The following is an 11,914-nucleotide window of genomic DNA, read 5'->3' as shown; positions in this document are numbered from 1 at the left end:
ATGTGTAACTTAACGCGTTAGTTTCGTGCGTAAGTAATCAGTAACTTCGTTATTTTTTTTAAAAAAAGTAATCCGTTATTTTAAGGAAAGGAAAATCCCGACTGCAGCCTGCTTTTTGTCAGACAGTAGTCCTAGGTCTACTGTGCCACCTGCGGATGTATCAGCGGAGCCGAAGCTCTGTGATCGTAAAGTCAACGGCTGTGATGCGTCTGTGCCCTGCGCCTGACCCTGTGTGTGTGTGTGTGTGTGTGTGTGGTTTTTTTTTTTTCGAACTCCCGGCAAGATAGCAGAGAGGACAGCGTTTGGTTTATGGAAGTACGCACATTATTTTCAATTTGTCAACGAAAAACAAAAGAACATAACGGTAAAATGCACACTGCTTTGGTGAAAAGCTTCTGTCGCCAAAAATTCTACCTCAAATTTAACGCTACGTTTTAATCACTACTTTGAAGAGTAAATGTAAGAGGACTGTGTTAAAGCGAATTTAGGCTTGTGACTGTGAGTGACACTTTAATAATAATTAGTTCAGCTATTAAGCGATTTGTCATTTGCCTGTGTGGCAGTGAAGGATTTAATTCGGTTTGTTATCATTTTTGTTTGACAGGCAGCTGTTAATTTCTGTTAGATCATTGGCTGGCTGGTTGTTCATCATTTTTAAATGGATTTAAATCTGCAAGCCTGTTTAAGGTTGTGTTTACAAGTAAGCATACTTGGTTACGTTAGGTGCGAATTTTGATTAATAATATGTTCTGTGATAAATAAATAAAACGCCATGTGGAATAGCCGATTGCTGACTGTCTTTCCTGTTATTGTTATCCTGCAGTGTTAATTTAGTCGGATGTCTGACGTTATTCATTGTCGGGAGTCAAGACTTCTAGGTGCATTTAAAGGGGCTGGGGGCTGTGTCTGTCATGTGTGAGCCGCTGCAAACGGCTTTTAATTTTTGGTAACGCATGAGTACTCTAACGCGTTACTTTTATGAATAGGTAACGATGTATCATAACTGATTACTTTTAATTGATGGTAACGTTGTAACCTAACTAACTACTTTCCAAAGTAACTATACCCAACACTGAGTATAGGTAGCTATAGGTTTCATTATTTGAGAACTTTTCAATTGATAAAATTTTCCAAAGTGGGTGGGGGAACCAAATATAAAAACTCAAAAATTTCTAAATGTTCATACCTAAAATAGGCTACATATTTTACAGTCAGCGTTGAACAGTGTGCTAGAAACACTGTGGTAAATGTGTGTTGTTGAAAAGTTGCATTGACAGTTTTTGGACTTTGGCAAGTGATTCTTTCAGCTGTTTAGATGTTGAGTTACAGATACAGGATTCCATTATAATTAAAGATGAAGGTGGACAGTAAATTATACAATATCACTCAATTTAATAATAGACAAAGTGTTGAAATGCAATTTGTACAAAATTATTCTAGCAATTGATAATGTGTTGAAGAGATAGTTGAACCAACAAAAGCCATTTATAGGCTACCGTTACATAAATATTTCTTATATAAAGATCCTTAAGATTATAGCTTATACACTAATGCTGTTTAAGTATTTTGCTTTTTAAATTCAAACAAAGACATCCCTATTCTTATGCTTGTGAATGCTCTTATTTTATAATCTTTTAAGCTTATTAAGAAAACAGACATATTGCTTATGGACATATGTGTTTAGCAGCAAATGCATTTTTCCGGTGTGTTCATGTGATCAAATGAGCAGTGCACGTGAGTTCTTTGGTGCTAAAGGTAAAGCCCACGAATGATTGCAGTTTTTGATGTGTCTCAGTGTGTTTACATCAGTCCATAGGGTCAATAATCAGCTTTCCACTGCCTGGACCTATTCTGTATATGTGGACATGGATAAAGCTCACGTCGACTAAGAGTCTGGCTTTTTTTTTTTACAAGTGAAAACTTACTGATTGCACCTTTTACAATATATTTATTTTCTGTATTTATTTACCTCAAGACATGAGTTGGTAAAGGATTTAAGCTATTGTTTAAATATTGTTATAGCACAATTTGTCCAGCAGATGGCTGCCTGTCTTAATGTACAGTGGAGTAAGAGGAGAATTGTGATGTGAGCTTTTTCATGTTTTTAGTTCTAGTCACTAGGTACCCCATCCATTTTTGTTTGCTCCCTTTAGAGGCTAAATTGTATCTGTGTGTGGGAGAATTTCAATAAAATGTAAATTTAACCACAAAATCAATGTAATCCGATACACCATTGTTTTCATAGCATTTTGTCACGTGTATGTATATTGTAATTTTTTCATCTCATCATTGTGTTTTATGTGTGAAATATAGTGGAATATGTCTGTATAAGAGGTAAGTTTGGTTTCTTGAGCTTGTGGCTTCATTTGGAGCCTGTTTTTGATCTTATTGCATATGAAGTTGTGCAATGATAAGGTTCATAAACGGATACCACTCACACCCACACACCTTGCTCATTTCCTTTTAAAACATTTAAGGGTGTTTCATAAACGTTTGACAGGAGGCCGAACAGGGTGAGCGTATGAAAGTGACACTGCAGCAGCGTGACCATGTGCTGTTCAGAAATCCACATTGGTTATAAAAGTTCAGACTCCGAGTCACGTTCTTCAGCGTTGAGGTTCAGATCACCCATCGAGGCTCTGTGCCCACCTGCAGTCTGATCTGCTCTGGCAGTGAATCTGCATTCACTGCTACACTCCAGGCCAAAGAGACCATGTGAATCTAGTTTTATGAGGCTAGATGCTTCCATTGATTACCAGTTTGATGCAATATGTTTAAGACATAACCCCCCCCTACCCCCCCCCCCCACACACACACCCCAAGTACTTTTATATTTAAAAAAAATTTAAATTCGTAATGACTTTTTTTTTTAATTGCTAATTTAGCTTATTTATCAGCACTTTTAAATCTTCCATGATTCCATACACTGTTTGCATACTCTTTCAAACTGTCCATTTTGATTTTAATGGTAATTCTTTACTAGTTGTAAAAATACATATATTTTAAAAACAAATGTTGCACGATTCCTTTTTTAATATGATACACTATACTTATGATTTACATTAATTTCTATGCAAGATTATTAATTAACTAGTTTTAAAAAACATAATTTAACCACTTTTCGTTTAAATAGCCTGAGCTTAAAACTAATGCACAACTCTATTTAATAAGTGCAGCAATGTTTTCTCTTTCTCTCTCTCTCTTTTCAAATGTATGGTGCACACTGATTTTTTTTTTTTTTGTCCAATTCATTAACTTAAAAAACACTAGCTACTTTTAATTGAAATAAGCTTTCAAGAAATGTTGAAAAATATTCCATTAATACACTGCACTGTTTGCTCTTTGCAGCTGATGATGTAAATTGATTTTAGTGCTATACAGGATGCAATATCAGTATCCGAAGAATTTATATTTCAAGTTCGATCCATCCATGTATGTTTCCTCAGATCCATGCGTGCGTCTATCTCTGGTACTCTGAGGTTGTTGATCTAACAGCTGATTCAATCCCTGGGTCTCTTGACCCCCCCCCACAGTCTATTTATGGCAGATTCCCCTGCAGGACTCAGTCCTCAGGCCATACATGGAGTCCACTGGGTGAGGTTACCTCTACTCGTGTGTGTGTGTGTGTGTGTGTGTGTGTGTGTGTGTGTGTGTGTGTGTGTGTGTGTGTGTGTGTGTGTGTGTGTGTGTGTGTGTGTGTGTGTGTGTGTGTGTGAGAGAGAGCATGTGCACTAGCATGACTCTCAGTAGGCTGTCACTCTGGAGTTGTTAGCTGAGCAGGAAATTCAGAATATTGCCACCTGTGGATTTTCAGTGACCAGCAGAAGTTCTTCATAGAGATTCCTTGGAATTATTATTATTTTTTTTTTATATTTGAACGCTATTTCTTCACGTCCATTGTATTGTTTTTTTGGTAATTGTCCGCCACATCCAAATTTCCCCTCTCTTTCCCCCCTTCCAAATACCCTTCCCCTCCTCTCCCCCTCTCTTCCCCTTTCCCTCCCCCTTTTCCCTTCTTCCTGTCTTTCAACACCACTGTTATTCCTTTACATCCTTCGTTCATATGGATCAGCATCCTTTGGTTGAGTATGATGGACATCTGCTATTTCTTCACCTCTCATTATTCACAGACTGACCTGCACTTATTACAAAATACTCTTTAGAAACGGTTGCATTTGGACTAGGTGACTTTGGTTTCTACCTAGGAACTTGGGAAGCTTTTCTAGGCACTAACCAGTAAGTACCATGTCTATCTTCCCCCCTTTTTTTTTTCTCTGTGTACGTCTGTGTGTGGCAGCAGCCGTAAGCCCTCCGGCTGAGCCAGCTTTATTAAACCCCATGATAGCGTAATCCCCCTGTGATTCCTACCCACCCTGATCCACTCCCGCTGGACAATGGACAAGTTGGGAAGCATGTGTGTCTGTCGTCTGTGTCCTCTTACAGCTCAACAGGTATTTTTTGACTGTTTAATGTTCTGCAGATGCTTATGTAATGTCCTGCGTTTGGTGTTTGTTGTAAGATCTAGTATGGTCTGAGTTTGTATTGGAGTTGATGACGGTAGAACTGGGATTTCTACTGAAGCATCCAAAAGAATAATGTCTGTTCGAAACCAGAGTTTACAGAGGTGGAGAGGCATCATGGCACCTCTTGTCAAGTAAGATGCCTTCATCTGGTTGGATTTGGAAGACCGCATAGATGTATGTGCTTGAGTAGTTAGTGGAATAAAAATTGTCTAGTGGAGAAGATGAAATGCATCTGAATATTGTATTTCAACATTTTAATAATTATTTATTTACACATTTTAATTTTCTACATTTTCTTATGTATTATATTTACTTGTTTTCTTTATTTTTTTAAATAAATATATTTATAATATATTACAAGTTATTTGAGTAATATACACCCATATAGAAGAGTCAATATTTGAAGTGGATCAAAACCTTTTATTAAAGTTGTCATAAAACCTAAAACCAAAATGCGTTTTTGTTTAGAACTAATTTTATTAACTTTTTTTTGATCCACCTCAAATGTTGACTAAATGTATTTTAGATCTCTCAACTTGACATTATTTCATGTTTGTAAAGCAGTCACTGAAGTTAAGTTGTAGCTATGTTTGAAGCCATATCTAGAGACTTGGAAGTGACATTTTAGTAAGAACCCACCTTACAGCCTTTAGTCATATCCTAGCAACTGCATACAACACAAGTTTTGAATAAACATGTCAAATTTAGATTTTCTTCAGAATTTGAAAGCCTAGTTAAGTTTTGATGTTTGATTTACAATCAAAAGGTTGGAAAGTTGAATAGGCCTTTTACTTGACACTGACATTTTGTCATGATATCATGAGATGCCTGCCCTGTTCTGTTGCTCATAAACATGAAGGTTAGGACTTGCTGTGCCTTGAAGTGGTCTGAAGCTCATCTAGAATCAGCTGCTAACAGCAGGGGTCTGTGAGGTTCGTGCCAACATATGCCGCTATGTCTAATCCTGGCATCACATGTGTGTTTATGTTTGCGATGTCCGAAGGAGCACTCAAAATCACCTGCTTCTGTGGTTGCTCAGATTAACACTACTGTAACAAGCAGTATTTGCTTTTTAAAAGTATTTTAATTATACTGTCACTGAGGTGAGATTCTAATTGCAGATTATTTTTGCTTGCCCTTACCAAAAAGTAGTTTTATTAAGTATTCTCAAATAAAGTTCAAGTATACTTTTAAGTATACTTTATGTAGCAAGTATACTAATATCAGTGTTCTAGTAGTATACTTGTAAGTGTACTGTTTTAATACTCCTTGGGACTAAATTAGCCCACTTTCTAGTATATAAAATATACTTTAAGTATAACCGTAGCAAATTTTGAGTACACAACTAGTTTACCTCTATGTTTGTAGTTTGTTCTGCAATTATACTAAAAGTGAACTTATAGGTTTACTGGTAGTTTACTAATTAAATACTTTGTACACTTTGAAGTATAGTCTCAGTAAATTACTAGTTTAGTAGTTTTATTCTGCAAGTGTACTCCGGTTTTCTTTGTGAACTTTACATCATACTTTAAGTATACTACGATGTCTCTTTTTTTGGTTTGAATTTCTATATATTTTGTTGTATGAATATCTGAACATAAAAAACATTCAAAGAAAGAACAGAGTATCTGCTTGAAAACAAAAACAATTTATTCTAGCTTCATTTTTTTTTTAACACTTTAATGTGGGTAAGTTTCATAAAAAATGAAGAAATAACATTTTGAACTAAAGCTTAAAGACTGAATTGGATTCAGAATGATAATCAAAATGATTAACACCCAAGAGCTTAACTGTATTACCTCTTCATCGGTCGATATTTTATTCCATAATGTTACAGGTTTGATGCGGTTTCATGTCAGATGATCATGTTAGATTACATGTGTTAGTATCATAGACTGTATAAAGACATGGACGTAGTGTCCGTGACATCACTCGTAGACTCCTGAAGAGCGTTTTTGAAGCTCAAAGTGTACAGAGCGGGCCCTCTCCATCTTGACAGCGCGTCACCGCGCTGATTGTCTCCTGGACAATCGAAAAAGGGCAAAAAGGCGGGAGCTGGTTGCTGAAACCATGCCCACCTAGCTAGACAGCGGTGACAGCGGTGACAGCAGTGGCAATCCACCTGTCAGTCAAGTGACCACGCCCTTAATTATGCAGAACTTTAAGGCTTAATATAATTTAAACACATTTTTCACCCCCTCACAAGTTGTCATGAAGGGCAAAATTAGCCATATAGACAAATAATATTTTGCACCAGGCTGTAAACATGTTTTTTTTCTGCTGTAAAGTTGGGCATTTTAACATGGGGAGTCTATAGGACTGACTCCCTTTTGCAGCCACTCGATTAGTATCCGTTCTTTCTTTTATTCCTCACTTGTTTGTTTTTTTTGGAAATTCTGTACAGGATGTGTACTAGCGCCCTCTATTGTATAGCAATGAAAATGAGGGTGCTAGGAACACAAGTATAATATATATTTAGAATTTTATCAAGTATACTTAAATGTCATTTGAAGTATATTTCTGATGAGTACACAAAGCCCATTTCTGAGAAGTACATAAAAAGTACTTAGTTTAAAAGTATACTAATAGTACACTTGTATAAACTTATTTTTCTTATGGGTTTGCATGATACTGTGAGGCAGTGCACATATTGTCTTTCTCATATTTTTTGGACTCCGATACATGCATCATGATCTGTGCTTCAGATGACATGCTAATATCCCAGAAGAATGAAGATTGGTCCAGCAGACCCTAAATATGAGACCGCCTAGATCTCCATAACCTCAGTGACTGAAACAGTACCCTGTACTGAAGATGACCTCGTGCCTGCATGCACAGGTCTAGAGAAAGTGTTGGGCAATGTGCCTGAATGAAATGTCAAAAAAAGTAGGTACAAATCTGTAAAAAAAAATTTACTTTTTTTTTTTTTTTTTGTGTGGCTTAAGGATCAACTGGCTTCTTGCAACATGAGCAGAGCACATTTCTGGGTAAATTGCTCAATAAAACCATTCTTATGTGCATTATCCTTACATTTCATTTAGCAGAGGTTTTTTTCTAAAATGACTAAAACCGACAAATAATGTAGCTAAGTGTTTTTGTTTGTTTTTACATATTATTTGAACACATTTGATCCACTCATGCTTCGTCAAGGGGAGCCATTATTGGTCAAGCCGTTTCTGAATATGGCTTGCTATTCTGAGAAAGTGCAAACTAGTTGAGCTCTACAGTGCACGTGTGCTGAAGAATAGACTAAAAGTGGACCTGCTGGATAATAGTATGCAATCTGCAATCTGCACAGTCACTGTGGTTATGAGGCTGGAAAGGGCACTGAGGAGCCCACATACAGTACACGGCTCCATTTGTATTGTGTGTGTGTGTGTGTGTGTGTGTGTGTGTGTGTTAGGCCTGGAGCCAGACTGTGATATTGCAGCTGTTGAATTAGCTGCACCTGCCCTCTCTGTCAAAACAAACGGTCAGATATACTTTCAACACTTAACCCCTCTGTTTTCATTTTGTATTTATATATACTGCAATAAATGTTTCTTGGTACTTGTTACTGCTGTGATACACCTTTTTTTTCCTTCTATATATTACAGTATGGATGGAAGTTGTTTGCATAATAGGTTACAGGGTATACTTCTAACAACTTGATATTACATACATTTTATAACTATATAATGTACAGTAAAATCTGCAGAAAATCTGATGATATATTCTGGATATTAAATGTGATGGTCTCAATCAGAAGTGATATATAAAACCTGCAATGCTGAATACTTTTGCAGTGTGTCACGTCAGTAAAAATCTACTTTATTAGAGAAGGCATTTTCTTTACCCAGAGAACAGTGTTTTATGTCATTCTGATGCAGAATAGGGTGGACTATACTTCATGGCCAAAATGAAAATGTGCTGAAAATTCCCTCAATTTGTTTCTGCATTGGAACACATTTGGAGAAATCTAGCATTATCACTTTCTTACCAGTGGATGCTTATGAAGTAAAAATCTGTGTATATTTAAGAAACTTTTTTCATGGTATTGAACTTCAAAATGTAGTTTCCAGCTAAAATACATGCTCTCTATCCATAATATTGCTTTCTCTAGTGAAAAGTCGTCTTGTCTGAGTCAGGAGAGAAATATGCACAGATCGAGCATTGTTTATAAAGCATTAAGACGCAGCTTTTCACTTCACTTTTATTAGTCTTGTCAAATGATTGATTGTGAATAATGGCATCCAAAATAAACGTTTTTGTTTACATCATATGTATGCCTACTGTGTGTGTGTGTGTGTAAATAAATATTTTCAAAATGTATCGTGTGTATATGTGTGTATATATATATATATATATATATATATATATATATATATATATATATATATATATATATATATATATATATAATGCACACTATACATTTTGAAAATATTTATTTATGAATATTTACATTTATATTCTTATATTTTAAATTGTATATAAATGTTTAATATATCAAAGTAATTTTTTTTATTTATTAAATATATACATGCATGTTTGTATTTATATATGCATAATAAATCTACACACATTGTCAACAAACTTATTTGGGCTGTGATCGTGAATTCTAGTTTTATCAGCTGTTTGGACTGTCTTTTATGATGCCACCCATTCAATGCAAAGCAGTGCAAAAATTATGAAACCAAATGCAGTGTCATGTGGTGATAAATATTCTATTTAGATTCTGTTCTGCACTTTAACTGTTTGCACTTTTAAAAGCAATGCATTGCTCCTATGTACAGTGCCCTCCATAAGTATTGGAACAGTAAAGACAAAATCGCTTTCTCTGCTCTGCTGGAGTCAAGACATTTGCAAGTATGAATATTCTTTCGACACATGCATGTTTTACCAAATGAAAAGGACAGCACTTTTAGATTTCATCCCACTATTTGATGTGAGCATAAGTATTGGAACAGTTGAATTTAAGGCAGATGTAAAATATTAAAAGCTGATATTTAGTTGCAGATCCCTTGCATGTAATCAGAGCAGTGAGTCTGCAACCCATAGACATCACCAGACTCTTGGTCTTATGCTTTGAAATGCTTTTCTCCAGCTTTTAATGCAGCCAATTCCAACTGGTGCTTGTTTTGGGGAGTTTCTGTCTTTAGTCTCCTCTTCAGCTGGTGAAATTAATCTTCAATCAGAGTTAAATCTGGAGATTGATTTTGGGCAATCTTAGACTTTACATTTCTTTGCCCTGGTAGAGTCCTTGACTGAAGTGACGGGGGGTTTTGGGTCATTGTCCTGATCTGCTTTCTAATGAGTTTGGTGGCATTTTCTTGAATATTGGTAGCCAAGATGATTTTTGTGCCCTTCCAAATGTATTCTGCTACTGCCATCATACATGAAGCCATCATTAAAATGAAGAGGTCCTATTCCATGACACCACCTCCCCCAAGCTTTACAGGATCTTAGGATCATTTGCAGTTCCTTTTTACTCCACACTTTTTTTCTCCATGCTTTCCAATCACTTAGATAAAGGTTCATCTTTGTCTCATTGATCCATCAACTCCCAAAACTATACTGGCTCACCTTTGTGAAGAAGCTTGCCTTTCAATTTTTGGTGCTGATCAGAGGTTTGCATCTTGCCGTGTAGCTTCTGTAATTCTGTGTCAGTTTCTCCTGCGGACTGTGGATTGACCGAGCATCACCCCACTTTCTGGAGGTTGTAGGTGATTTTAAAGACATGTATTTCATGGTTCATTTTCACAGCTTTTATGATTAGGGAGATCTAGAGAAACTCTAAAAGTGCTTGTCTTCTTAGCTGGTAAAACATCTTTGTGTTGCATCACCTAATAATAAAATTTTACTTTCAGTTGTTTTGTCTCATATTCATCTTTTAATCATATTTACAGATTTATTGACTCCACAGCAAACAGAACATTTTTGTCTTTACTGTTCCAAAACTTATGGAGGGCAGTGTGTGTGTGTGTGTGTGCATTTATCATATTAGCTCTGCAATGTGTCACAATTTTATTTAACTGTCTGAATATAATTCATCCATAAATCTCCCACTGGTATTGTCTGCAGCTCACAGTAGTCTGTCTTTGTCCTTTGAGTTTTTTTTCCTCAGCTAAAGTTTATAAGAAACTGACATTTCTCTGAATAGAAGTTGCATTTGTGTAGTGGATGGGGTTAGAGATGTTGTAGAGCTGTAGGGTAGTAAAGCTCTGTCTGCAAAGGCAGAATTAAACACCCATTTATCAATGGCAGTCAGTGCAGAAAGATGCTTTCTGTGTGCAGATGATGTAGTTATGGCATCTACCAGTGGGGGCAAACTGGCCCATGCAATCAGACAAAATATGTCCCCCTTGCTACAAATTTAAAACTTTGGCCAACTCCATTATAAACTTAATATGACACTTTCTTGTTATACTTAAGCTGTGTTCGACAAGTGTGTGTTTGTAGTGATTTCTGGACTATGTGAGATTCAAGAATGTGTAATGCAGAAGAGGAGTGAAGAGCACAGTTTTATGTATAACCGCTCAAATAAATTAATGATCAGAATTAATGCCTTGTGGATTTTTGTCATTTATTTCCTGTTTTGAGCATGTGTTGATGTAAGATCAGCTATTTCCCATTACTGAGCCAAGAACAACTCCTTAACAAAGTTCTTGGAGACATAAGGCCTGCGACTGATTCAGACTCTTCACAGCCTTATAAGAGCAGAGAATGTGAGTTCTCACTGTTTGTAGACCTCAGAGCGAACGATGTGTTTAGACCCGAATACTAGTGTTCTGCATACTCGCACTATCCACATACTGCTTAATCTACTGTTTTTTCCTTAATTATACATAAAAACACGTTATCTTTTACACAATCTTTTTTTATGTATTTTGTGTATACTAGATTTTTATTTTATTTAGATTAATGTATTACCCCTTTATACAATTTTTGTTTTTATTTCTTATCTTTTTCCTACATTTTATTTTATAGTTATAGCAGTAAATGGTGTCTAGTTTTTTATTTATTTTTATTTTTATAAAGTCCATTTGTTTTGAGATTAGTATTGGATATATCTTAACCTTTTCTACAGTTCAGTATCATATGAATAATTCAATTATTGTCTTTTAAATATTAAAAAAATAAAATTGAGATTTAATATTTGACTTAAAAAAACACACATACACATATATACATATATATATGTATATATATATATATATATGTATGTGTGTATATATATATGTATATATATATATATATATGTATATATATATATGTATGTGTGTGTATATATATATGTATATATATATATGTGTGTGTGTGTATGTATGTGTGTGTGTGTTTTTTTTACTAGATTGAAACAAGCCAAATATTCATATTTCTAAATATAAATATCATATTTCAAAGATTCA

At 35.4% G+C, this 11,914-nt stretch overlaps 1 protein-coding gene across 1 annotated transcript in view; it reads left to right on the top strand.

Annotated features, from left to right (window-relative positions):
* The first annotated feature begins 3,768 nt into the window (after positions 1 to 3,768).
* Positions 3,769 to 11,914, top strand: part of svilb (supervillin b) — a 50,077-nt gene continuing 41,931 nt past the window's right edge. Inside the window, exon 1 of the mRNA XM_052548192.1 lies at positions 3,769 to 4,236. The gene's annotated coding sequence lies outside the window, so the exon portion shown is untranslated. The remainder of the gene's footprint in view (positions 4,237 to 11,914) is intronic.

This window comes from Carassius gibelio, chromosome B2, assembly GCF_023724105.1.
Source record: "Carassius gibelio isolate Cgi1373 ecotype wild population from Czech Republic chromosome B2, carGib1.2-hapl.c, whole genome shotgun sequence".
In the NCBI taxonomy this organism is placed as follows: domain Eukaryota; kingdom Metazoa; phylum Chordata; class Actinopteri; order Cypriniformes; family Cyprinidae; genus Carassius; species Carassius gibelio.
The sequence above is the reverse complement of the archived record's forward strand: the minus strand, read 5'-3'. Positions and strand labels throughout refer to the sequence as shown.